Source organism: Garra rufa, unplaced genomic scaffold (genome assembly GCF_049309525.1).
Source record: "Garra rufa unplaced genomic scaffold, GarRuf1.0 hap1_unplaced_003, whole genome shotgun sequence".
Classification (NCBI taxonomy): domain Eukaryota; kingdom Metazoa; phylum Chordata; class Actinopteri; order Cypriniformes; family Cyprinidae; genus Garra; species Garra rufa.
In genome coordinates this window covers 7,202,848-7,227,040 of record NW_027394278.1, presented here as the reverse complement: position 1 = coordinate 7,227,040, position 24,193 = coordinate 7,202,848, and positions in this window count along the sequence as shown.

Sequence of the window (24,193 nt, the reverse complement as noted above, 5' to 3'; positions counted from 1 at the left end):
CTTGCATTGCCTGAACCAACTTTGTTCTGCGCTGAAACGCTGTTTTCTGACATTTCAGGGTCAAACTTCAAAAATCATGCAAAACACTTCTAACACCTTCAGATATGTTTCTCTGTGTTGCAACATAGGTTTTATTTATGCACAGACTGCAATTTTAAAGTTTGACCGAGATTCAGCTTGCATTACTTGAACGAAGTTTGTTCTGCACTGAAACGCTGTTCTCTGACATTACAGGGTCAAACTTCAAAAATCATGCAAAACACTTCTAATACCTTCAGATATGTTTCTCTGTGTTGCAAAATAGGTTTTATTCATGCACAGACTGCAAATTTAAAGTTGGACCGAGATTCAGCTTGCATTGCCTGAACCAACTTTGTTCTGCGCTGAAACGCTGTTTTCTGACATTTCAGGGTCAAACTTCAAAAATCATGCAAAACACTTCTAACACCTTCAGATATGTTTCTCTGTGTTGCAAAATAGGTTTTATTCATGCACAGACTGCAAATTTAAAGTTTGACCGAGATTCAGCTTGCATTGCTTGAACCAAGTTTGTTCTGCACTGAAACGCTGTTTTCTGACATTTCAGGGTCAAACTTCAAAAATCATGCAAAACAATTCTAACACCTTCAGATATGTTTCTCTGTGTTGCAAAATAGGTTTTATTCATGCACAGACTGCAAATTTAAAGTTGGACCGAGATTCAGCTTGCATTGCCTGAACCATTTTTGTTCTGCGCTGAAACGCTGTTTTCTGACATTTCAGGGTCAAACTTCAAAAATCATGCAAAACACTTCTAACACCTTCAGATATGTTTCTCTGTGTTGCAAAATAGGTTTTATTCATGCACAGACTGCAAATTTAAAGTTGGACATAGATTCAGCTTGCATTGCCTGAACCAACTTTGTTCTGCGCTGAAACGCTGTTTTCTGACATTTCAGGGTCAAACTTCAAAAATCATGCAAAACACTTCTAACACCTTCAGATATGTTTCTCTGTGTTGCAACAGAGGTTTTATTTATGCACAGACTGCAATTTTAAAGTTTGACCGAGATTCAGCTTGCATTACTTGAACGAAGTTTGTTCTGCACTGAAACGCTGTTTTCTGACATTACAGGGTCAAACTTCAAAAATCATGCAAAACACTTCTAATACCTTCAGATATGTTTCTCTGTGTTGCAAAATAGGTTTTATTCATGCACAGACTGCAAATTTAAAGTTTGACCGAGATTCAGCTTGCATTGCTTGAACCAAGTTTGTTCTGCACTGAAACGCTGTTTTCTGACATTTCAGGGTCAAACTTCAAAAATCATGCAAAACACTTCTAACACCTTCAGATATGTTTCTCTGTGTTGCAAAATAGGTTTTATTCATGCACAGACTGCAAATTTAAAGTTGGACCGAGATTCAGCTTGCATTGCCTGAACCATTTTTGTTCTGCGCTGAAACGCTGTTTTCTGACATTTCAGGGTCAAACTTCAAAAATCATGCAAAACACTTCTAACACCTTCAGATATGTTTCTCTGTGTTGCAAAATAGGTTTTATTCATGCACAGACTGCAAATTTAAAGTTGGACCGAGATTCAGCTTGCAGTGCCTGAACCAACTTTGTTCTGCGCTGAAACGCTGTTTTCTGACATTACAGGGTCAAACTTCAAAAATGATGCAAAACACTTCTAACACCTTCAGATATGTTTCTCTGTGTTGCAAAATAGGTTTTATTTATGCACAGACTGCAATTTTAAAGTTTGACCGAGATTCAGCTTGCATTGCTTGAACCAAGTTTGTTCTGCGCTGAAACGCTGTTTTCTGACATTTCAGGGTCAAACTTCAAAAATCATGCAAAACACTTCTAACACCTTCAGATATGTTTCTCTGTGTTGCAAAATAGGTTTTATTCATGCACAGACTGCAAATTTAAAGTTGGACCGAGATTCAGCTTGCATTGCCTGAACCAACTTTGTTCTGCGCTGAAACGCTGTTTTCTGACATTACAGGGTCAAACTTCAAAAATCATGCAAAACACTTCTAACACCTTCAGATATGTTTCTCTGTGTTGCAAAATAGGTTTTATTCATGCACAGACTGCAAATTTAAAGTTGGACCGAGATTCAGCTTGCATTGCCTGAACCAACTTTGTTCTGCGCTGAAACGCTGTTTTCTGACATTACAGGGTCAAACTTCAAAAATGATGCAAAACACTTCTAACACCTTCAGATATGTTTCTCTGTGTTGCAAAATAGGTTTTATTCATGCACAGACTGCAAATTTAAAGTTGGACATAGATTCAGCTTGCATTGCCTGAACCAACTTTGTTCTGCGCTGAAACGCTGTTTTCTGACATTTCAGGGTCAAACTTCAAAAATCATGCAAAACACTTCTAACACCTTCAGATATGTTTCTCTGTGTTGCGAAATAGGTTTTATTTATGCACAGACTGCAATTTTAAAGTTTGACCGAGATTCAGCTTGCATTACTTGAACGAAGTTTGTTCTGCACTGAAACGCTGTTTTCTGACATTACAGGGTCAAACTTCAAAAATCATGCAAAACACTTCTAATACCTTCAGATATGTTTCTCTGTGTTGCAAAATAGGTTTTATTCATGCACAGACTGCAAATTTAAAGTTGGACCGAGATTCAGCTTGCATTGCCTGAACCAACTTTGTTCTGCGCTGAAACGCTGTTTTCTGACATTTCAGGGTCAAACTTCAAAAATCATGCAAAACACTTCTAACACCTTCAGATATGTTTCTCTGTGTTGCAAAATAGGTTTTATTCATGCACAGACTGCAAATTTAAAGTTTGACCGAGATTCAGCTTGCATTGCTTGAACCAAGTTTGTTCTGCACTGAAACGCTGTTTTCTGACATTTCAGGGTCAAACTTCAAAAATCATGCAAAACACTTCTAACACCTTCAGATATGTTTCTCTGTGTTGCAAAATAGGTTTTATTCATGCACAGACTGCAAATTTAAAGTTGGACCGAGATTCAGCTTGCATTGCCTGAACCTACTTTGTTCTGCGCTGAAACGCTGTTTTCTGACATTTCAGGGTCAAACTTCAAAAATCATGCAAAACACTTCTAACACCTTCAGATATGTTTCTCTGTGTTGCAAAATAGGTTTTATTCATGCACAGACTGCAAATTTAAAGTTGGACCGAGATTCAGCTTGCATTGCCTGAACCAACTTTGTTCTGCGCTGAAACGCTGTTTTCTGACATTACAGGGTCAAACTTCAAAAATGATGCAAAACACTTCTAACACCTTCAGATATGTTTCTCTGTGTTGCAAAATAGGTTTTATTTATGCACAGACTGCAATTTTAAAGTTTGACCGAGATTCAGCTTGCATTGCTTGAACCAAGTTTGTTCTGCACTGAAACGCTGTTTTCTGACATTTCAGGGTCAAACTTCAAAAATCATGCAAAACACTTCTAACACCTTCAGATATGTTTCTCTGTGTTGCAAAATAGGTTTTATTCATGCACAGACTGCAAATTTAAAGTTGGACCGAGATTCAGCTTGCATTGCCTGAACCAACTTTGTTCTGCGCTGAAACGCTGTTTTCTGACATTACAGGGTCAAACTTCAAAAATGATGCAAAACACTTCTAACACCTTCAGATATGTTTCTCTGTGTTGCAAAATAGGTTTTATTCATGCACAGACTGCAAATTTAAAGTTGGACATAGATTCAGCTTGCATTGCCTGAACCAACTTTGTTCTGCGCTGAAACGCTGTTTTCTGACATTTCAGGGTCAAACTTCAAAAATCATGCAAAACACTTCTAACACCTTCAGATATGTTTCTCTGTGTTGCAACATAGGTTTTATTTATGCACAGACTGCAATTTTAAAGTTTGACCGAGATTCAGCTTGCATTACTTGAACGAAGTTTGTTCTGCACTGAAACGCTGTTTTCTGACATTACAGGGTCAAACTTCAAAAATCATGCAAAACACTTCTAATACCTTCAGATATGTTTCTCTGTGTTGCAAAATAGGTTTTATTCATGCACAGACTGCAAATTTAAAGTTGGACCGAGATTCAGCTTGCATTGCCTGAACCAACTTTGTTCTGCGCTGAAACGCTGTTTTCTGACATTTCAGGGTCAAACTTCAAAAATCATGCAAAACACTTCTAACACCTTCAGATATGTTTCTCTGTGTTGCAAAATAGGTTTTATTCATGCACAGACTGCAAATTTAAAGTTGGACCGAGATTCAGCTTGCATTGCCTGAACCAACTTTGTTCTGCGCTGAAACGCTGTTTTCTGACATTACAGGGTCAAACTTCAAAAATGATGCAAAACACTTCTAACACCTTCAGATATGTTTCTCTGTGTTGCAAAATAGGTTTTATTTATGCACAGACTGCAATTTTAAAGTTTGACCGAGATTCAGCTTGCATTGCTTGAACCAAGTTTGTTCTGCACTGAAACGCTGTTTTCTGACATTTCAGGGTCAAACTTCAAAAATCATGCAAAACACTTCTAACACCTTCAGATATGTTTCTCTGTGTTGCAAAATAGGTTTTATTCATGCACAGACTGCAAATTTAAAGTTGGACCGAGATTCAGCTTGCATTGCCTGAACCAACTTTGTTCTGCGCTGAAACGCTGTTTTCTGACATTACAGGGTCAAACTTCAAAAATGATGCAAAACACTTCTAACACCTTCAGATATGTTTCTCTGTGTTGCAAAATAGGTTTTATTCATGCACAGACTGCAAATTTAAAGTTGGACATAGATTCAGCTTGCATTGCCTGAACCAACTTTGTTCTGCGCTGAAACGCTGTTTTCTGACATTTCAGGGTCAAACTTCAAAAATCATGCAAAACACTTCTAACACCTTCAGATATGTTTCTCTGTGTTGCAAAATAGGTTTTATTTATGCACAGACTGCAATTTTAAAGTTTGACCGAGATTCAGCTTGCATTACTTGAACGAAGTTTGTTCTGCACTGAAACGCTGTTTTCTGACATTACAGGGTCAAACTTCAAAAATCATGCAAAACACTTCTAATACCTTCAGATATGTTTCTCTGTGTTGCAAAATAGGTTTTATTCATGCACAGACTGCAAATTTAAAGTTGGACCGATATTCAGCTTGCATTACTTGAACGAAGTTTGTTCTGCGCTGAAACGCTGTTTTCTGACATTACAGGGTCAAACTTCAAAAATCATGCAAAACACTTCTAATACCTTCAGATATGTTTCTCTGTGTTGCAAAATAGGTTTTATTCATGCACAGACTGCAAATTTAAAGTTGGACCGAGATTCAGCTTGCATTGCCTGAACCAACTTTGTTCTGCGCTGAAATGCTGTTTTCTGACATTTCAGGGTCAAACTTCAAAAATCATGCAAAACACTTCTAACACCTTAAGATATGTTTCTCTGTGTTGCAAAATAGGTTTTATTCATGCACAGACTGCAAATTTAAAGTTTGACCGAGATTCAGCTTTCATTGCTTGAACCAAGTTTGTTCTGCACTGAAACGCTGTTTTCTGACATTTCAGGGTCAAACTTCAAAAATCATGCAAAACACTTCTAACACCTTCAGATATGTTTCTCTGTGTTGCAAAATAGGTTTTATTCATGCACAGACTGCAAATTTAAAGTTGGACCGAGATTCAGCTTGCATTGCCTGAACCAACTTTGTTCTGCGCTGAAACGCTGTTTTCTGACATTACAGGGTCAAACTTCAAAAATCATGCAAAACACTTCTAACACCTTCAGATATGTTTCTCTGTGTTGCAAAATAGGTTTTATTCATGCACAGACTGCAAATTTAAAGTTGGACCGAGATTCAGCTTGCATTGCCTGAACCAACTTTGTTCTGCGCTGAAACGCTGTTTTCTGACATTACAGGGTCAAACTTCAAAAATCATGCAAAACACTTCTAACACCTTCAGATATGTTTCTCTGTGTTGCAAAATAGGTTTTATTCATGCACAGACTGCAAATTTAAAGTTGGACCGAGATTCAGCTTGCATTGCCTGAACCAACTTTGTTCTGCGCTGAAACGCTGTTTTCTGACATTTCAGGGTCAAACTTCAAAAATCATGCAAAACACTTCTAACACCTTCAGATATGTTTCTCTGTGTTGCAAAATAGGTTTTATTTATGCACAGACTGCAATTTTAAAGTTTGACCGAGATTCAGCTTGCATTACTTGAACGAAGTTTGTTCTGCACTGAAACGCTGTTTTCTGACATTACAGGGTCAAACTTCAAAAATCATGCAAAACACTTCTAATACCTTCAGATATGTTTCTCTGTGTTGCAAAATAGGTTTTATTCATGCACAGACTGCAAATTTAAAGTTGGACCGAGATTCAGCTTGCATTGCCTGAACCAACTTTGTTCTGCGCTGAAACGCTGTTTTCTGACATTTCAGGGTCAAACTTCAAAAATCATGCAAAACACTTCTAACACCTTCAGATATGTTTCTCTGTGTTGCAAAATAGGTTTTATTCATGCACAGACTGCAAATTTAAAGTTTGACCGAGATTCAGCTTGCATTGCTTGAACCGAGTTTGTTCTGCACTGAAACGCTGTTTTCTGACATTTCAGGGTCAAACTTCAAAAATCATGCAAAACACTTCTAACACCTTCAGATATGTTTCTCTGTGTTGCAAAATAGGTTTTATTCATGCACAGACTGCAAATTTAAAGTTGGACCGAGATTCAGCTTGCATTGCCTGAACGAAGTTTGTTCTGCACTGAAACGCTGTTTTCTGACATTACAGGGTCAAACTTCAAAAATCATGCAAAACACTTCTAATACCTTCAGATATGTTTCTCTGTGTTGCAAAATAGGTTTTATTTATGCACAGACTGCAATTTTAAAGTTTGACCGAGATTCAGCTTGCATTGCTTGAACCAAGTTTGTTCTGCACTGAAACGCTGTTTTCTGACATTTCAGGGTCAAACTTCAAAAATCATGCAAAACACTTCTAACACCTTCAGATATGTTTCTCTGTGTTGCAAAATAGGTTTTATTCATGCACAGACTGCAAATTTAAAGTTGGACCGAGATTCAGCTTGCATTGCCTGAACCAACTTTGTTCTGCGCTGAAACGCTGTTTTCTGACATTACAGGGTCAAACTTCAAAAATCATGCAAAACACTTCTAACACCTTCAGATATGTTTCTCTGTGTTGCAAAATAGGTTTTATTCATGCACAGACTGCAAATTTAAAGTTGGACCGAGATTCAGCTTGCATTGCCTGAACCAACTTTGTTCTGCGCTGAAACGCTGTTTTCTGACATTACAGGGTCAAACTTCAAAAATGATGCAAAACACTTCTAACACCTTCAGATATGTTTCTCTGTGTTGCAAAATAGGTTTTATTCATGCACAGACTGCAAATTTAAAGTTGGACATAGATTCAGCTTGCATTGCCTGAACCAACTTTGTTCTGCGCTGAAACGCTGTTTTCTGACATTTCAGGGTCAAACTTCAAAAATCATGCAAAACACTTCTAACACCTTCAGATATGTTTCTCTGTGTTGCAAAATAGGTTTTATTTATGCACAGACTGCAATTTTAAAGTTTGACCGAGATTCAGCTTGCATTACTTGAACGAAGTTTGTTCTGCACTGAAACGCTGTTTTCTGACATTACAGGGTCAAACTTCAAAAATCATGCAAAACACTTCTAATACCTTCAGATATGTTTCTCTGTGTTGCAAAATAGGTTTTATTCATGCACAGACTGCAAATTTAAAGTTGGACCGAGATTCAGCTTGCATTGCCTGAACCAACTTTGTTCTGCGCTGAAACGCTGTTTTCTGACATTTCAGGGTCAAACTTCAAAAATCATGCAAAACACTTCTAACACCTTCAGATATGTTTCTCTGTGTTGCAAAATAGGTTTTATTCATGCACAGACTGCAAATTTAAAGTTTGACCGAGATTCAGCTTGCATTGCTTGAACCAAGTTTGTTCTGCACTGAAACGCTGTTTTCTGACATTTCAGGGTCAAACTTCAAAAATCATGCAAAACACTTCTAACACCTTCAGATATGTTTCTCTGTGTTGCAAAATAGGTTTTATTCATGCACAGACTGCAAATTTAAAGTTGGACCGAGATTCAGCTTGCATTGCCTGAACCAACTTTGTTCTGCGCTGAAACGCTGTTTTCTGACATTTCAGGGTCAAACTTCAAAAATCATGCAAAACACTTCTAACACCTTCAGATATGTTTCTCTGTGTTGCAAAATAGGTTTTATTCATGCACAGACTGCAAATTTAAAGTTGGACCGAGATTCAGCTTGCATTGCCTGAACCAACTTTGTTCTGCGCTGAAACGCTGTTTTCTGACATTACAGGGTCAAACTTCAAAAATGATGCAAAACACTTCTAACACCTTCAGATATGTTTCTCTGTGTTGCAAAATAGGTTTTATTTATGCACAGACTGCAATTTTAAAGTTTGACCGAGATTCAGCTTGCATTGCTTGAACCAAGTTTGTTCTGCACTGAAACGCTGTTTTCTGACATTTCAGGGTCAAACTTCAAAAATCATGCAAAACACTTCTAACACCTTCAGATATGTTTCTCTGTGTTGCAAAATAGGTTTTATTCATGCACAGACTGCAAATTTAAAGTTGGACCGAGATTCAGCTTGCATTGCCTGAACCAACTTTGTTCTGCGCTGAAACGCTGTTTTCTGACATTACAGGGTCAAACTTCAAAAATCATGCAAAACACTTCTAACACCTTCAGATATGTTTCTCTGTGTTGCAAAATAGGTTTTATTCATGCACAGACTGCAAATTTAAAGTTGGACCGAGATTCAGCTTGCATTGCCTGAACCAACTTTGTTCTGCGCTGAAACGCTGTTTTCTGACATTACAGGGTCAAACTTCAAAAATGATGCAAAACACTTCTAACACCTTCAGATATGTTTCTCTGTGTTGCAAAATAGGTTTTATTCATGCACAGACTGCAAATTTAAAGTTGGACATAGATTCAGCTTGCATTGCCTGAACCAACTTTGTTCTGCGCTGAAACGCTGTTTTCTGACATTTCAGGGTCAAACTTCAAAAATCATGCAAAACACTTCTAACACCTTCAGATATGTTTCTCTGTGTTGCAAAATAGATTTTATTTATGCACAGACTGCAATTTTAAAGTTTGACCGAGATTCAGCTTGCATTACTTGAACGAAGTTTGTTCTGCACTGAAACGCTGTTTTCTGACATTACAGGGTCAAACTTCAAAAATCATGCAAAACACTTCTAATACCTTCAGATATGTTTCTCTGTGTTGCAAAATAGGTTTTATTCATGCACAGACTGCAAATTTAAAGTTGGACCGAGATTCAGCTTGCATTGCCTGAACCAACTTTGTTCTGCGCTGAAACGCTGTTTTCTGACATTTCAGGGTCAAACTTCAAAAATCATGCAAAACACTTCTAACACCTTCAGATATGTTTCTCTGTGTTGCAAAATAGGTTTTATTTATGCACAGACTGCAATTTTAAAGTTTGACCGAGATTCAGCTTGCATTACTTGAACGAAGTTTGTTCTGCACTGAAACGCTGTTTTCTGACATTACAGGGTCAAACTTCAAAAATCATGCAAAACACTTCTAATACCTTCAGATATGTTTCTCTGTGTTGCAAAATAGGTTTTATTCATGCACAGACTGCAAATTTAAAGTTGGACCGAGATTCAGCTTGCATTGCCTGAACCAACTTTGTTCTGCGCTGAAACGCTGTTTTCTGACATTTCAGGGTCAAACTTCAAAAATCATGCAAAACACTTCTAACACCTTCAGATATGTTTCTCTGTGTTGCAAAATAGGTTTTATTCATGCACAGACTGCAAATTTAAAGTTGGACATAGATTCAGCTTGCATTGCCTGAACCAACTTTGTTCTGCGCTGAAACGCTGTTTTCTGACATTTCAGGGTCAAACTTCAAAAATCATGCAAAACACTTCTAACACCTTCAGATATGTTTCTCTGTGTTGCAAAATAGGTTTTATTTATGCACAGACTGCAATTTTAAAGTTTGACCGAGATTCAGCTTGCATTACTTGAACGAAGTTTGTTCTGCACTGAAACGCTGTTTTCTGACATTACAGGGTCAAACTTCAAAAATCATGCAAAACACTTCTAATACCTTCAGATATGTTTCTCTGTGTTGCAAAATAGGTTTTATTCATGCACAGACTGCAAATTTAAAGTTGGACCGAGATTCAGCTTGCATTGCCTGAACCAACTTTGTTCTGCGCTGAAACGCTGTTTTCTGACATTTCAGGGTCAAACTTCAAAAATCATGCAAAACACTTCTAACACCTTCAGATATGTTTCTCTGTGTTGCAAAATAGGTTTTATTTATGCACAGACTGCAATTTTAAAGTTTGACCGAGATTCAGCTTGCATTACTTGAACGAAGTTTGTTCTGCACTGAAACGCTGTTTTCTGACATTACAGGGTCAAACTTCAAAAATCATGCAAAACACTTCTAATACCTTCAGATATGTTTCTCTGTGTTGCAAAATAGGTTTTATTCATGCACAGACTGCAAATTTAAAGTTGGACCGAGATTCAGCTTGCATTGCCTGAACCAACTTTGTTCTGCGCTGAAACGCTGTTTTCTGACATTTCAGGGTCAAACTTCAAAAATCATGCAAAACACTTCTAACACCTTCAGATATGTTTCTCTGTGTTGCAAAATAGGTTTTATTCATGCACAGACTGCAAATTTAAAGTTTGACCGAGATTCAGCTTGCATTGCTTGAACCGAGTTTGTTCTGCACTGAAACGCTGTTTTCTGACATTTCAGGGTCAAACTTCAAAAATCATGCAAAACACTTCTAACACCTTCAGATATGTTTCTCTGTGTTGCAAAATAGGTTTTATTCATGCACAGACTGCAAATTTAAAGTTGGACCGAGATTCAGCTTGCATTGCCTGAACCAACTTTGTTCTGCGCTGAAACGCTGTTTTCTGACATTTCAGGGTCAAACTTCAAAAATCATGCAAAACACTTCTAACACCTTCAGATATGTTTCTCTGTGTTGCAAAATAGGTTTTATTCATGCACAGACTGCAAATTTAAAGTTGGACCGAGATTCAGCTTGCATTGCCTGAACCAACTTTGTTCTGCGCTGAAACGCTGTTTTCTGACATTACAGGGTCAAACTTCAAAAATGATGCAAAACACTTCTAACACCTTCAGATATGTTTCTCTGTGTTGCAAATTAGGTTTTATTTATGCACAGACTGCAATTTTAAAGTTTGACCGAGATTCAGCTTGCATTGCTTGAACCAAGTTTGTTCTGCACTGAAACGCTGTTTTCTGACATTTCAGGGTCAAACTTCAAAAATCATGCAAAACACTTCTAACACCTTCAGATATGTTTCTCTGTGTTGCAAAATAGGTTTTATTCATGCACAGACTGCAAATTTAAAGTTGGACCGAGATTCAGCTTGCATTGCCTGAACCAACTTTGTTCTGCGCTGAAACGCTGTTTTCTGACATTACAGGGTCAAACTTCAAAAATCATGCAAAACACTTCTAACACCTTCAGATATGTTTCTCTGTGTTGCAAAATAGGTTTTATTCATGCACAGACTGCAAATTTAAAGTTGGACCGAGATTCAGCTTGCATTGCCTGAACCAACTTTGTTCTGCGCTGAAACGCTGTTTTCTGACATTACAGGGTCAAACTTCAAAAATCATGCAAAACACTTCTAACACCTTCAGATATGTTTCTCTGTGTTGCAAAATAGGTTTTATTCATGCACAGACTGCAAATTTAAAGTTGGACCGAGATTCAGCTTGCATTGCCTGAACCAACTTTGTTCTGCGCTGAAACGCTGTTTTCTGACATTACAGGGTCAAACTTCAAAAATGATGCAAAACACTTCTAACACCTTCAGATATGTTTCTTTGTGTTGCAAAATAGGTTTTATTCATGCACAGACTGCAAATTTAAAGTTGGACATAGATTCAGCTTGCATTGCCTGAACCAACTTTGTTCTGCGCTGAAACGCTGTTTTCTGACATTTCAGGGTCAAACTTCAAAAATCATGCAAAACACTTCTAACACCTTCAGATATGTTTCTCTGTGTTGCAAAATAGGTTTTATTTATGCACAGACTGCAATTTTAAAGTTTGACCGAGATTCAGCTTGCATTACTTGAACGAAGTTTGTTCTGCACTGAAACGCTGTTTTCTGACATTATAGGGTCAAACTTCAAAAATCATGCAAAACACTTCTAATACCTTCAGATATGTTTCTCTGTGTTGCAAAATAGGTTTTATTTATGCACAGACTGCAATTTTAAAGTTTGACCGAGATTCAGCTTGCATTGCTTGAACCAAGTTTGTTCTGCACTGAAACGCTGTTTTCTGACATTTCAGGGTCAAACTTCAAAAATCATGCAAAACACTTCTAACACCTTCAGATATGTTTCTCTGTGTTGCAAAATAGGTTTTATTCATGCACAGACTGCAAATTTAAAGTTGGACCGAGATTCAGCTTGCATTGCCTGAACCAACTTTGTTCTGCGCTGAAACGCTGTTTTCTGACATTACAGGGTCAAACTTCAAAAATCATGCAAAACACTTCTAACACCTTCAGATATGTTTCTCTGTGTTGCAAAATAGGTTTTATTCATGCACAGACTGCAAATTTAAAGTTGGACCGAGATTCAGCTTGCATTGCCTGAACCAACTTTGTTCTGCGCTGAAACGCTGTTTTCTGACATTACAGGGTCAAACTTCAAAAATGATGCAAAACACTTCTAACACCTTCAGATATGTTTCTCTGTGTTGCAAAATAGGTTTTATTCATGCACAGACTGCAAATTTAAAGTTGGACATAGATTCAGCTTGCATTGCCTGAACCAACTTTGTTCTGCGCTGAAACGCTGTTTTCTGACATTTCAGGGTCAAACTTCAAAAATCATGCAAAACACTTCTAACACCTTCAGATATGTTTCTCTGTGTTGCAAAATAGGTTTTATTTATGCACAGACTGCAATTTTAAAGTTTGACCGAGATTCAGCTTGCATTACTTGAACGAAGTTTGTTCTGCACTGAAACGCTGTTTTCTGACATTACAGGGTCAAACTTCAAAAATCATGCAAAACACTTCTAATACCTTCAGATATGTTTCTCTGTGTTGCAAAATAGGTTTTATTCATGCACAGACTGCAAATTTAAAGTTGGACCGAGATTCAGCTTGCATTGCCTGAACCAACTTTGTTCTGCGCTGAAACGCTGTTTTCTGACATTTCAGGGTCAAACTTCAAAAATCATGCAAAACACTTCTAACACCTTCAGATATGTTTCTCTGTGTTGCAAAATAGGTTTTATTCATGCACAGACTGCAAATTTAAAGTTTGACCGAGATTCAGCTTGCATTGCTTGAACCAAGTTTGTTCTGCACTGAAACGCTGTTTTCTGACATTTCAGGGTCAAACTTCAAAAATCATGCAAAACACTTCTAACACCTTCAGATATGTTTCTCTGTGTTGCAAAATAGGTTTTATTCATGCACAGACTGCAAATTTAAAGTTGGACCGAGATTCAGCTTGCATTGCCTGAACCAACTTTGTTCTGCGCTGAAACGCTGTTTTCTGACATTTCAGGGTCAAACTTCAAAAATCATGCAAAACACTTCTAACACCTTCAGATATGTTTCTCTGTGTTGCAAAATAGGTTTTATTCATGCACAGACTGCAAATTTAAAGTTGGACCGAGATTCAGCTTGCATTGCCTGAACCAACTTTGTTCTGCGCTGAAACGCTGTTTTCTGACATTACAGGGTCAAACTTCAAAAATGATGCAAAACACTTCTAACACCTTCAGATATGTTTCTCTGTGTTGCAAAATAGGTTTTATTTATGCACAGACTGCAATTTTAAAGTTTGACCGAGATTCAGCTTGCATTGCTTGAACCAAGTTTGTTCTGCACTGAAACGCTGTTTTCTGACATTTCAGGGTCAAACTTCAAAAATCATGCAAAACACTTCTAACACCTTCAGATATGTTTCTCTGTGTTGCAAAATAGGTTTTATTCATGCACAGACTGCAAATTTAAAGTTGGACCGAGATTCAGCTTGCATTGCCTGAACCAACTTTGTTCTGCGCTGAAACGCTGTTTTCTGACATTACAGGGTCAAACTTCAAAAATCATGCAAAACACTTCTAACACCTTCAGATATGTTTCTCTGTGTTGCAAAATAGGTTTTATTCATGCACAGACTGCAAATTTAAAGTTGGACCGAGATTCAGCTTGCATTGCCTGAACCAACTTTGTTCTGCGCTGAAACGCTGTTTTCTGACATTACAGGGTCAAACTTCAAAAATGATGCAAAACACTTCTAACACCTTCAGATATGTTTCTCTGTGTTGCAAAATAGGTTTTATTCATGCACAGACTGCAAATTTAAAGTTGGACATAGATTCAGCTTGCATTGCCTGAACCAACTTTGTTCTGCGCTGAAACGCTGTTTTCTGACATTTCAGGGTCAAACTTCAAAAATCATGCAAAACACTTCTAACACCTTCAGATATGTTTCTCTATGTTGCAAAATAGGTTTTATTTATGCACAGACTGCAATTTTAAAGTTTGACCGAGATTCAGCTTGCATTACTTGAACGAAGTTTGTTCTGCACTGAAACGCTGTTTTCTGACATTACAGGGTCAAACTTCAAAAATCATGCAAAACACTTCTAATACCTTCAGATATGTTTCTCTGTGTTGCAAAATAGGTTTTATTCATGCACAGACTGCAAATTTAAAGTTGGACCGAGATTCAGCTTGCATTGCCTGAACCAACTTTGTTCTGCGCTGAAACGCTGTTTTCTGACATTTCAGGGTCAAACTTCAAAAATCATGCAAAACACTTCTAACACCTTCAGATATGTTTCTCTGTGTTGCAAAATAGGTTTTATTCATGCACAGACTGCAAATTTAAAGTTTGACCGAGATTCAGCTTGCATTGCTTGAACCAAGTTTGTTCTGCACTGAAACGCTGTTTTCTGACATTTCAGGGTCAAACTTCAAAAATCATGCAAAACACTTCTAACACCTTCAGATATGTTTCTCTGTGTTGCAAAATAGGTTTTATTCATGCACAGACTGCAAATTTAAAGTTGGACCGAGATTCAGCTTGCATTGCCTGAACCAACTTTGTTCTGCGCTGAAACGCTGTTTTCTGACATTTCAGGGTCAAACTTCAAAAATCATGCAAAACACTTCTAACACCTTCAGATATGTTTCTCTGTGTTGCAAAATAGGTTTTATTCATGCACAGACTGCAAATTTAAAGTTGGACCGAGATTCAGCTTGCATTGCCTGAACCAACTTTGTTCTGCGCTGAAACGCTGTTTTCTGACATTACAGGGTCAAACTTCAAAAATGATGCAAAACACTTCTAACACCTTCAGATATGTTTCTCTGTGTTGCAAAATAGGTTTTATTTATGCACAGACTGCAATTTTAAAGTTTGACCGAGATTCAGCTTGCATTGCTTGAACCAAGTTTGTTCTGCACTGAAACGCTGTTTTCTGACATTTCAGGGTCAAACTTCAAAAATCATGCAAAACACTTCTAACACCTTCAGATATGTTTCTCTGTGTTGCAAAATAGGTTTTATTCATGCACAGACTGCAAATTTAAAGTTGGACCGAGATTCAGCTTGCATTGCCTGAACCAACTTTGTTCTGCGCTGAAATGCTGTTTTCTGACATTACAGGGTCAAACTTCAAAAATCATGCAAAACACTTCTAACACCTTCAGATATGTTTCTCTGTGTTGCAAAATAGGTTTTATTCATGCACAGACTGCAAATTTAAAGTTGGACCGAGATTCAGCTTGCATTGCCTGAACCAACTTTGTTCTGCGCTGAAACGCTGTTTTCTGACATTACAGGGTCAAACTTCAAAAATGATGCAAAACACTTCTAACACCTTCAGATATGTTTCTCTGTGTTGCAAAATAGGTTTTATTCATGCACAGACTGCAAATTTAAAGTTGGACATAGATTCAGCTTGCATTGCCTGAACCAACTTTGTTCTGCGCTGAAACGCTGTTTTCTGACATTTCAGGGTCAAACTTCAAAAATCATGCAAAACACTTCTAACACCTTCAGATATGTTTCTCTGTGTTGCAAAATAGGTTTTATTTATGCACAGACTGCAATTTTAAAGTTTGACCGAGATTCAGCTTGCATTACTTGAACGAAGTTTGTTCTGCACTGAAACGCTGTTTTCTGACATTACAGGGTCAAACTTCAAAAATCATGCAAAACACTTCTAATACCTTCAGATATGTTTCTCTGTGTTGCAAAATAGGTTTTATTCATGCACAGACTGCAAATTTAAAGTTGGACCGAGATTCAGCTTGCATTGCCTGAACCAACTTTGTTCTGCGCTGAAACGCTGTTTTCTGACATTTCAGGGTCAAACTTCAAAAATCATGCAAAACACTTCTAACACCTTCAGATATGTTTCTCTGTGTTGCAAAATAGGTTTTATTCATGCACAGACTGCAAATTTAAAGTTTGACCGAGATTCAGCTTGCATTGCTTGAACCAAGTTTGTTCTGCACTGAAACGCTGTTTTCTGACATTTCAGGGTCAAACTTCAAAAATCATGCAAAACACTTCTAACACCTTCAGATATGTTTCTCTGTGTTGCAAAATAGGTTTTATTCATGCACAGACTGCAAATTTAAAGTTGGACCGAGATTCAGCTTGCATTGCCTGAACCAACTTTGTTCTGCGCTGAAACGCTGTTTTCTGACATTACAGGGTCAAACTTCAAAAATCATGCAAAACACTTCTAACACCTTCAGATATGTTTCTCTGTGTTGCAAAATAGGTTTTATTCATGCACAGACTGCAAATTTAAAGTTGGACCGAGATTCAGCTTGCATTGCCTGAACCAACTTTGTTCTGCGCTGAAACGCTGTTTTCTGACATTACAGGGTCAAACTTCAAAAATGATGCAAAACACTTCTAACACCTTCAGATATGTTTCTCTGTGTTGCAAAATAGGTTTTATTCATGCACAGACTGCAAATTTAAAGTTGGACATAGATTCAGCTTGCATTGCCTGAACCAACTTTGTTCTGCGCTGAAACGCTGTTTTCTGACATTTCAGGGTCAAACTTCAAAAATCATGCAAAACACTTCTAACACCTTCAGATATGTTTCTCTGTGTTGCAAAATAGGTTTTATTTATGCACAGACTGCAATTTTAAAGTTTGACCGAGATTCAGCTTGCATTACTTGAACGAAGTTTGTTCTGCACTGAAACGCTGTTTTCTGACATTACAGGGTCAAACTTCAAAAATCATGCAAAACACTTCTAATACCTTCAGATATGTTTCTCTGTGTTGCAAAATAGGTTTTATTCATGCACAGACTGCAAATTTAAAGTTGGACCGAGATTCAGCTTGCATTGCCTGAACCAACTTTGTTCTGCGCTGAAACGCTGTTTTCTGACATTTCAGGGTCAAACTTCAAAAATCATGCAAAACACTTCTAACACCTTCAGATATGTTTCTCTGTGTTGCAAAATAGGTTTTATTCATGCACAGACTGCAAATTTAAAGTTTGACCGAGATTCAGCTTGCATTGCTTGAACCAAGTTTGTTCTGCACTGAAACGCTGTTTTCTGACATTTCAGGGTCAAACTTCAAAAATCATGCAAAACACTTCTAACACCTTCAGATATGTTTCTCTGTGTTGCAAAATAGGTTTTATTTATGCACAGACTGCAATTTTAAAGTTTGACCGAGATTCAGCTTGCATTGCTTGAACCAAGTTTGTTCTGCACTGAAACGCTGTTTTCTGACATTTCAGGGTCAAACTTCAAAAATCATGCAAAACACTTCTAACACCTTCAGATATGTTTCTCTGTGTTGCAAAATAGGTTTTATTCATGCACAGACTGCAAATTTAAAGTTGGACCGAGATTCAGCTTGCATTGCCTGAACCAACTTTGTTCTGCGCTGAAACGCTGTTTTCTGACATTACAGGGTCAAACTTCAAAAATGATGCAAAACACTTCTAACACCTTCAGATATGTTTCTCTGTGTTGCAAAATAGGTTTTATTCATGCACAGACTGCAAATTTAAAGTTGGACATAGATTCAGCTTGCATTGCCTGAACCAACTTTGTTCTGCGCTGAAACGCTGTTTTCTGACATTTCAGGGTCAAACTTCAAAAATCATGCAAAACACTTCTAACACCTTCAGATATGTTTCTCTGTGTTGCAAAATAGGTTTTATTTATGCACAGACTGCAATTTTAAAGTTTGACCGAGATTCAGCTTGCATTACTTGAACGAAGTTTGTTCTGCACTGAAACGCTGTTTTCTGACATTACAGGGTCAAACTTCAAAAATCATGCAAAACACTTCTAATACCTTCAGATATGTTTCTCTGTGTTGCAAAATAGGTTTTATTCATGCACAGACTGCAAATTTAAAGTTGGACCGAGATTCAGCTTGCATTGCCTGAACCAACTTTGTTCTGCGCTGAAACGCTGTTTTCTGACATTTCAGGGTCAAACTTCAAAAATCATGCAAAACACTTCTAACACCTTCAGATATGTTTCTCTGTGTTGCAAAATAGGTTTTATTCATGCACAGACTGCAAATTTAAAGTTTGACCGAGATTCAGCTTGCATTGCTTGAACCAAGTTTGTTCTGCACTGAAACGCTGTTTTCTGACATTTCAGGGTCAAACTTCAAAAATCATGCAAAACACTTCTAACACCTTCAGATATGTTTCTCTGTGTTGCAAAATAGGTTTTATTCATGCACAGACTGCAAATTTAAAGTTGGACCGAGATTCAGCTTGCATTGCCTGAACCAACTTTGTTCTGCGCTGAAACGCTGTTTTCTGACATTTCAGGGTCAAACTTCAAAAATCATGCAAAACACTTCTAACACCTTCAGATATGTTTCTCTGTGTTGCAAAATAGGTTTTATTCATGCACAGACTGCAAATTTAAAGTTGGACCGAGATTCAGCTTGCATTGCCTGAACCAACTTTGTTCTGCGCTGAAACGCTGTTTTCTGACATTACAGGGTCAAACTTCAAAAATGATGCAAAACACTTCTAACACCTTCAGATATGTTTCTCTGTGTTGCAAAATAGGTTTTATTTATGCACAGACTGCAATTTTAAAGTTTGACCGAGATTCAGCTTGCATTGCTTGAACCAAGTTTGTTCTGCACTGAAACGCTGTTTTCTGACATTTCAGGGTCAAACTTCAAAAATCATGCAAAACACTTCTAACACCTTCAGATATGTTTCTCTGTGTTGCAAAATAGGTTTTATTCATGCACAGACTGCAAATTTAAAGTTGGACCGAGATTCAGCTTGCATTGCCTGAACCAACTTTGTTCTGCGCTGAAACGCTGTTTTCTGACATTACAGGGTCAAACTTCAAAAATCATGCAAAACACTTCTAACACCTTCAGATATGTTTCTCTGTGTTGCAAAATAGGTTTTATTCATGCACAGACTGCAAATTTAAAGTTGGACCGAGATTCAGCTTGCATTGCCTGAACCAACTTTGTTCTGCGCTGAAACGCTGTTTTCTGACATTACAGGGTCAAACTTCAAAAATGATGCAAAACACTTCTAACACCTTCAGATATGTTTCTCTGTGTTGCAAAATAGGTTTTATTCATGCACAGACTGCAAATTTAAAGTTGGACATAGATTCAGCTTGCATTGCCTGAACCAACTTTGTTCTGCGCTGAAACGCTGTTTTCTGACATTTCAGGGTCAAACTTCAAAAATCATGCAAAACACTTCTAACACCTTCAGATATGTTTCTCTGTGTTGCAAAATAGGTTTTATTTATGCACAGACTGCAATTTTAAAGTTTGACCGAGATTCAGCTTGCATTACTTGAACGAAGTTTGTTCTGCACTGAAACGCTGTTTTCTGACATTACAGGGTCAAACTTCAAAAATCATGCAAAACACTTCTAATACCTTCAGATATGTTTCTCTGTGTTGCAAAATAGGTTTTATTCATGCACAGACTGCAAATTTAAAGTTGGACCGAGATTCAGCTTGCATTGCCTGAACCAACTTTGTTCTGCGCTGAAACGCTGTTTTCTGACATTTCAGGGTCAAACTTCAAAAATCATGCAAAACACTTCTAACACCTTCAGATATGTTTCTCTGTGTTGCAAAATAGGTTTTATTTATGCACAGACTGCAATTTTAAAGTTTGACCGAGATTCAGCTTGCATTACTTGAACGAAGTTTGTTCTGCACTGAAACGCTGTTTTCTGACATTACAGGGTCAAACTTCAAAAATCATGCAAAACACTTCTAATACCTTCAGATATGTTTCTCTGTGTTGCAAAATAGGTTTTATTCATGCACAGACTGCAAATTTAAAGTTGGACCGAGATTCAGCTTGCATTGCCTGAACCAACTTTGTTCTGCGCTGAAACGCTGTTTTCTGACATTTCAGGGTCAAACTTCAAAAATCATGCAAAACACTTCTAACACCTTCAGATATGTTTCTCTGTGTTGCAAAATAGGTTTTATTCAAGCACAGACTGCAAATTTAAAGTTTGACCGAGATTCAGCTTGCATTGCTTGAACCAAGTTTGTTCTGCACTGAAACGCTGTTTTCTGACATTTCAGGGTCAAACTTCAAAAATGATGCAAAACACTTCTAACACCTTCAGATATGTTTCTCTGTGTTGCAAAATAGGTTTTATTCATGCACAGACTGCAAATTTAAAGTTGGACCGAGATTCAGCTTGCATTGCCTGAACCAACTTTGTTCTGCGCTGAAACGCTGTTTTCTGACATTTCAGGGTCAAACTTCAAAAATCATGCAAAACACTTCTAACACCTTCAGATATGTTTCTCTGTGTTGCAAAATAGGTTTTATTCATGCACAGACTGCAAATTTAAAGTTGGACATAGATTCAGCTTGCATTGCCTGAACCAACTTTGTTCTGCGCTGAAACGCTGTTTTCTGACATTTCAGGGTCAAACTTCAAAAATCATGCAAAACACTTCTAACACCTTCAGATATGTTTCTCTGTGTTGCAAAATAGGTTTTATTTATGCACAGACTGCAATTTTAAAGTTTGACCGAGATTCAGCTTGCATTACTTGAACGAAGTTTGTTCTGCACTGAAACGCTGTTTTCTGACATTACAGGGTCAAACTTCAAAAATCATGCAAAACACTTCTAACACCTTCAGATATGTTTCTCTGTGTTGCAAAATAGGTTTTATTCATGCACAGACTGCAAATTTAAAGTTGGACCGAGATTCAGCTTGCATTGCCTGAACCAACTTTGTTCTGCGCTGAAACGCTGTTTTCTGACATTACAGGGTCAAACTTCAAAAATCATGCAAAACACTTCTAACACCTTCAGATATGTTTCTCTGTGTTGCAAAATAGGTTTTATTCATGCACAGACTGCATAAAGTTGGACCGAGATTCAGCTTGCATTGCCTGAACCAACTTTGTTCTGCGCTGAAACGCTGTTTTCTGACATTACAGGGTCAAACTTCAAAAATGATGCAAAACACTTCTAACACCTTCAGATATGTTTCTCTGTGTTGCAAAATAGGTTTTATTCATGCACAGACTGCAAATTTAAAGTTGGACATAGATTCAGCTTGCATTGCCTGAACCAACTTTGTTCTGCGCTGAAACGCTGTTTTCTGACATTTCAGGGTCAAACTTCAAAAATCATGCAAAACACTTCTAACACCTTCAGATATGTTTCTCTGTGTTGCAAAATAGGTTTTATTTATGCACAGACTGCAATTTTAAAGTTTGACCGAGATTCAGCTTGCATTACTTGAACGAAGTTTGTTCTGCACTGAAACGCTGTTTTCTGACATTACAGGGTCAAACTTCAAAAATCATGCAAAACACTTCTAATACCTTCAGATATGTTTCTCTGTGTTGCAAAATAGGTTTTATTCATGCACAGACTGCAAATTTAAAGTTGGACCGAGATTCAGCTTGCATTGCCTGAACCAACTTTGTTCTGCGCTGAAACGCTGTTTTCTGACATTTCAGGGTCAAACTTCAAAAATCATGCAAAACACTTCTAACACCTTCAGATATGTTTCTCTGTGTTGCAAAATAGGTTTTATTCATGCACAGACTGCAAATTTAAAGTTTGACCGAGATTCAGCTTGCATTGCTTGAACCAAGTTTGTTCTGCACTGAAACGCTGTTTTCTGACATTTCAGGGTCAAACTTCAAAAATCATGCAAAACACTTCTAACACCCTCAGATATGTTTCTCTGTGTTGCAAAATAGGTTTTATTCATGCACAGACTGCAAATTTAAAGTTGGACCGAGATTCAGCTTGCATTGCCTGAACCAACTTTGTTCTGCGCTGAAACGCTGTTTTCTGACATTACAGGGTCAAACTTCAAAAATCATGCAAAACACTTCTAACACCTTCAGATATGTTTCTCTGTGTTGCAAAATAGGTTTTATTCATGCACAGACTGCAAATTTAAAGTTGGACCGAGATTCAGCTTGCATTGCCTGAACCAACTTTGTTCTGCGCTGAAACGCTGTTTTCTGACATTACAGGGTCAAACTTCAAAAATGATGCAAAACACTTCTAACACCTTCAGATATGTTTCTCTGTGTTGCAAAATAGGTTTTATTCATGCACAGACTGCAAATTTAAAGTTGGACATAGATTCAGCTTGCATTGCCTGAACCAACTTTGTTCTGCGCTGAAACGCTGTTTTCTGACATTTCAGGGTCAAACTTCAAAAATCATGCAAAACACTTCTAACACCTTCAGATATGTTTCTCTGTGTTGCAAAATAGGTTTTATTCATGCACAGACTGCAAATTTAAAGTTGGACATAGATTCAGCTTGCATTGCCTGAACCAACTTTGTTCTGCGCTGAAACGCTGTTTTCTGACATTTCAGGGTCAAACTTCAAAAATCATGCAAAACACTTCTAACACCTTCAGATATGTTTCTCTGTGTTGCAAAATAGGTTTTATTTATGCACAGACTGCAATTTTAAAGTTTGACCGAGATTCAGCTTGCATTACTTGAACGAAGTTTGTTCTGCACTGAAACGCTGTTTTCTGACATTACAGGGTCAAACTTCAAAAATCATGCAAAACACTTCTAATACCTTCAGATATGTTTCTCTGTGTTGCAAAATAGGTTTTATTCATGCACAGACTGCGAATTTAAAGTTGGACCGAGATTCAGCTTGCATTGCCTGAACCAACTTTGTTCTGCGCTGAAACGCTGTTTTCTGACATTTCAGGGTCAAACTTCAAAAATCATGCAAAACACTTCTAACACCTTCAGATATGTTTCTCTGTGTTGCAAAATAGGTTTTATTCATGCACAGACTGCAAATTTAAAGTTTGACCGAGATTCAGCTTGCATTGCTTGAACCAAGTTTGTTCTGCACTGAAACGCTGTTTTCTGACATTTCAGGGTCAAACTTCAAAAATCATGCAAAACACTTCTAACACCTTCAGATATGTTTCTCTGTGTTGCAAAATAGGTTTTATTCATGCACAGACTGCAAATTTAAAGTTGGACCGAGATTCAGCTTGCATTGCCTGAACCAACTTTGTTCTGCGCTGAAACGCTGTTTTCTGACATTTCAGGGTCAAACATCAAAAATCATGCAAAACACTTCTAACACCTTCAGATATGTTTCTCTGTGTTGCAAAATAGGTTTTATTCATGCACAGACTGCAAATTTAAAGTTGGACCGAGATTCAGCTTGCATTGCCTGAACCAACTTTGTTCTGCGCTGAAACGCTGTTTTCTGACATTACAGGGTCAAACTTCAAAAATGATGCAAAACACTTCTAACACCTTCAGATATGTTTCTCTGTGTTGCAAAATAGGTTTTATTTATGCACAGACTGCAATTTTAAAGTTTGACCGAGATTCAGCTTGCATTGCTTGAACCAAGTTTGTTCTGCACTGAAACGCTGTTTTCTGACATTTCAGGGTCAAACTTCAAAAATCATGCAAAACACTTCTAACACCTTCAGATATGTTTCTCTGTGTTGCAAAATAGGTTTTATTCATGCACAGACTGCAAATTTAAAGTTGGACCGAGATTCAGCTTGCATTGCCTGAACCAACTTTGTTCTGCGCTGAAACGCTGTTTTCTGACATTTCAGGGTCAAACTTCAAAAATCATGCAAAAC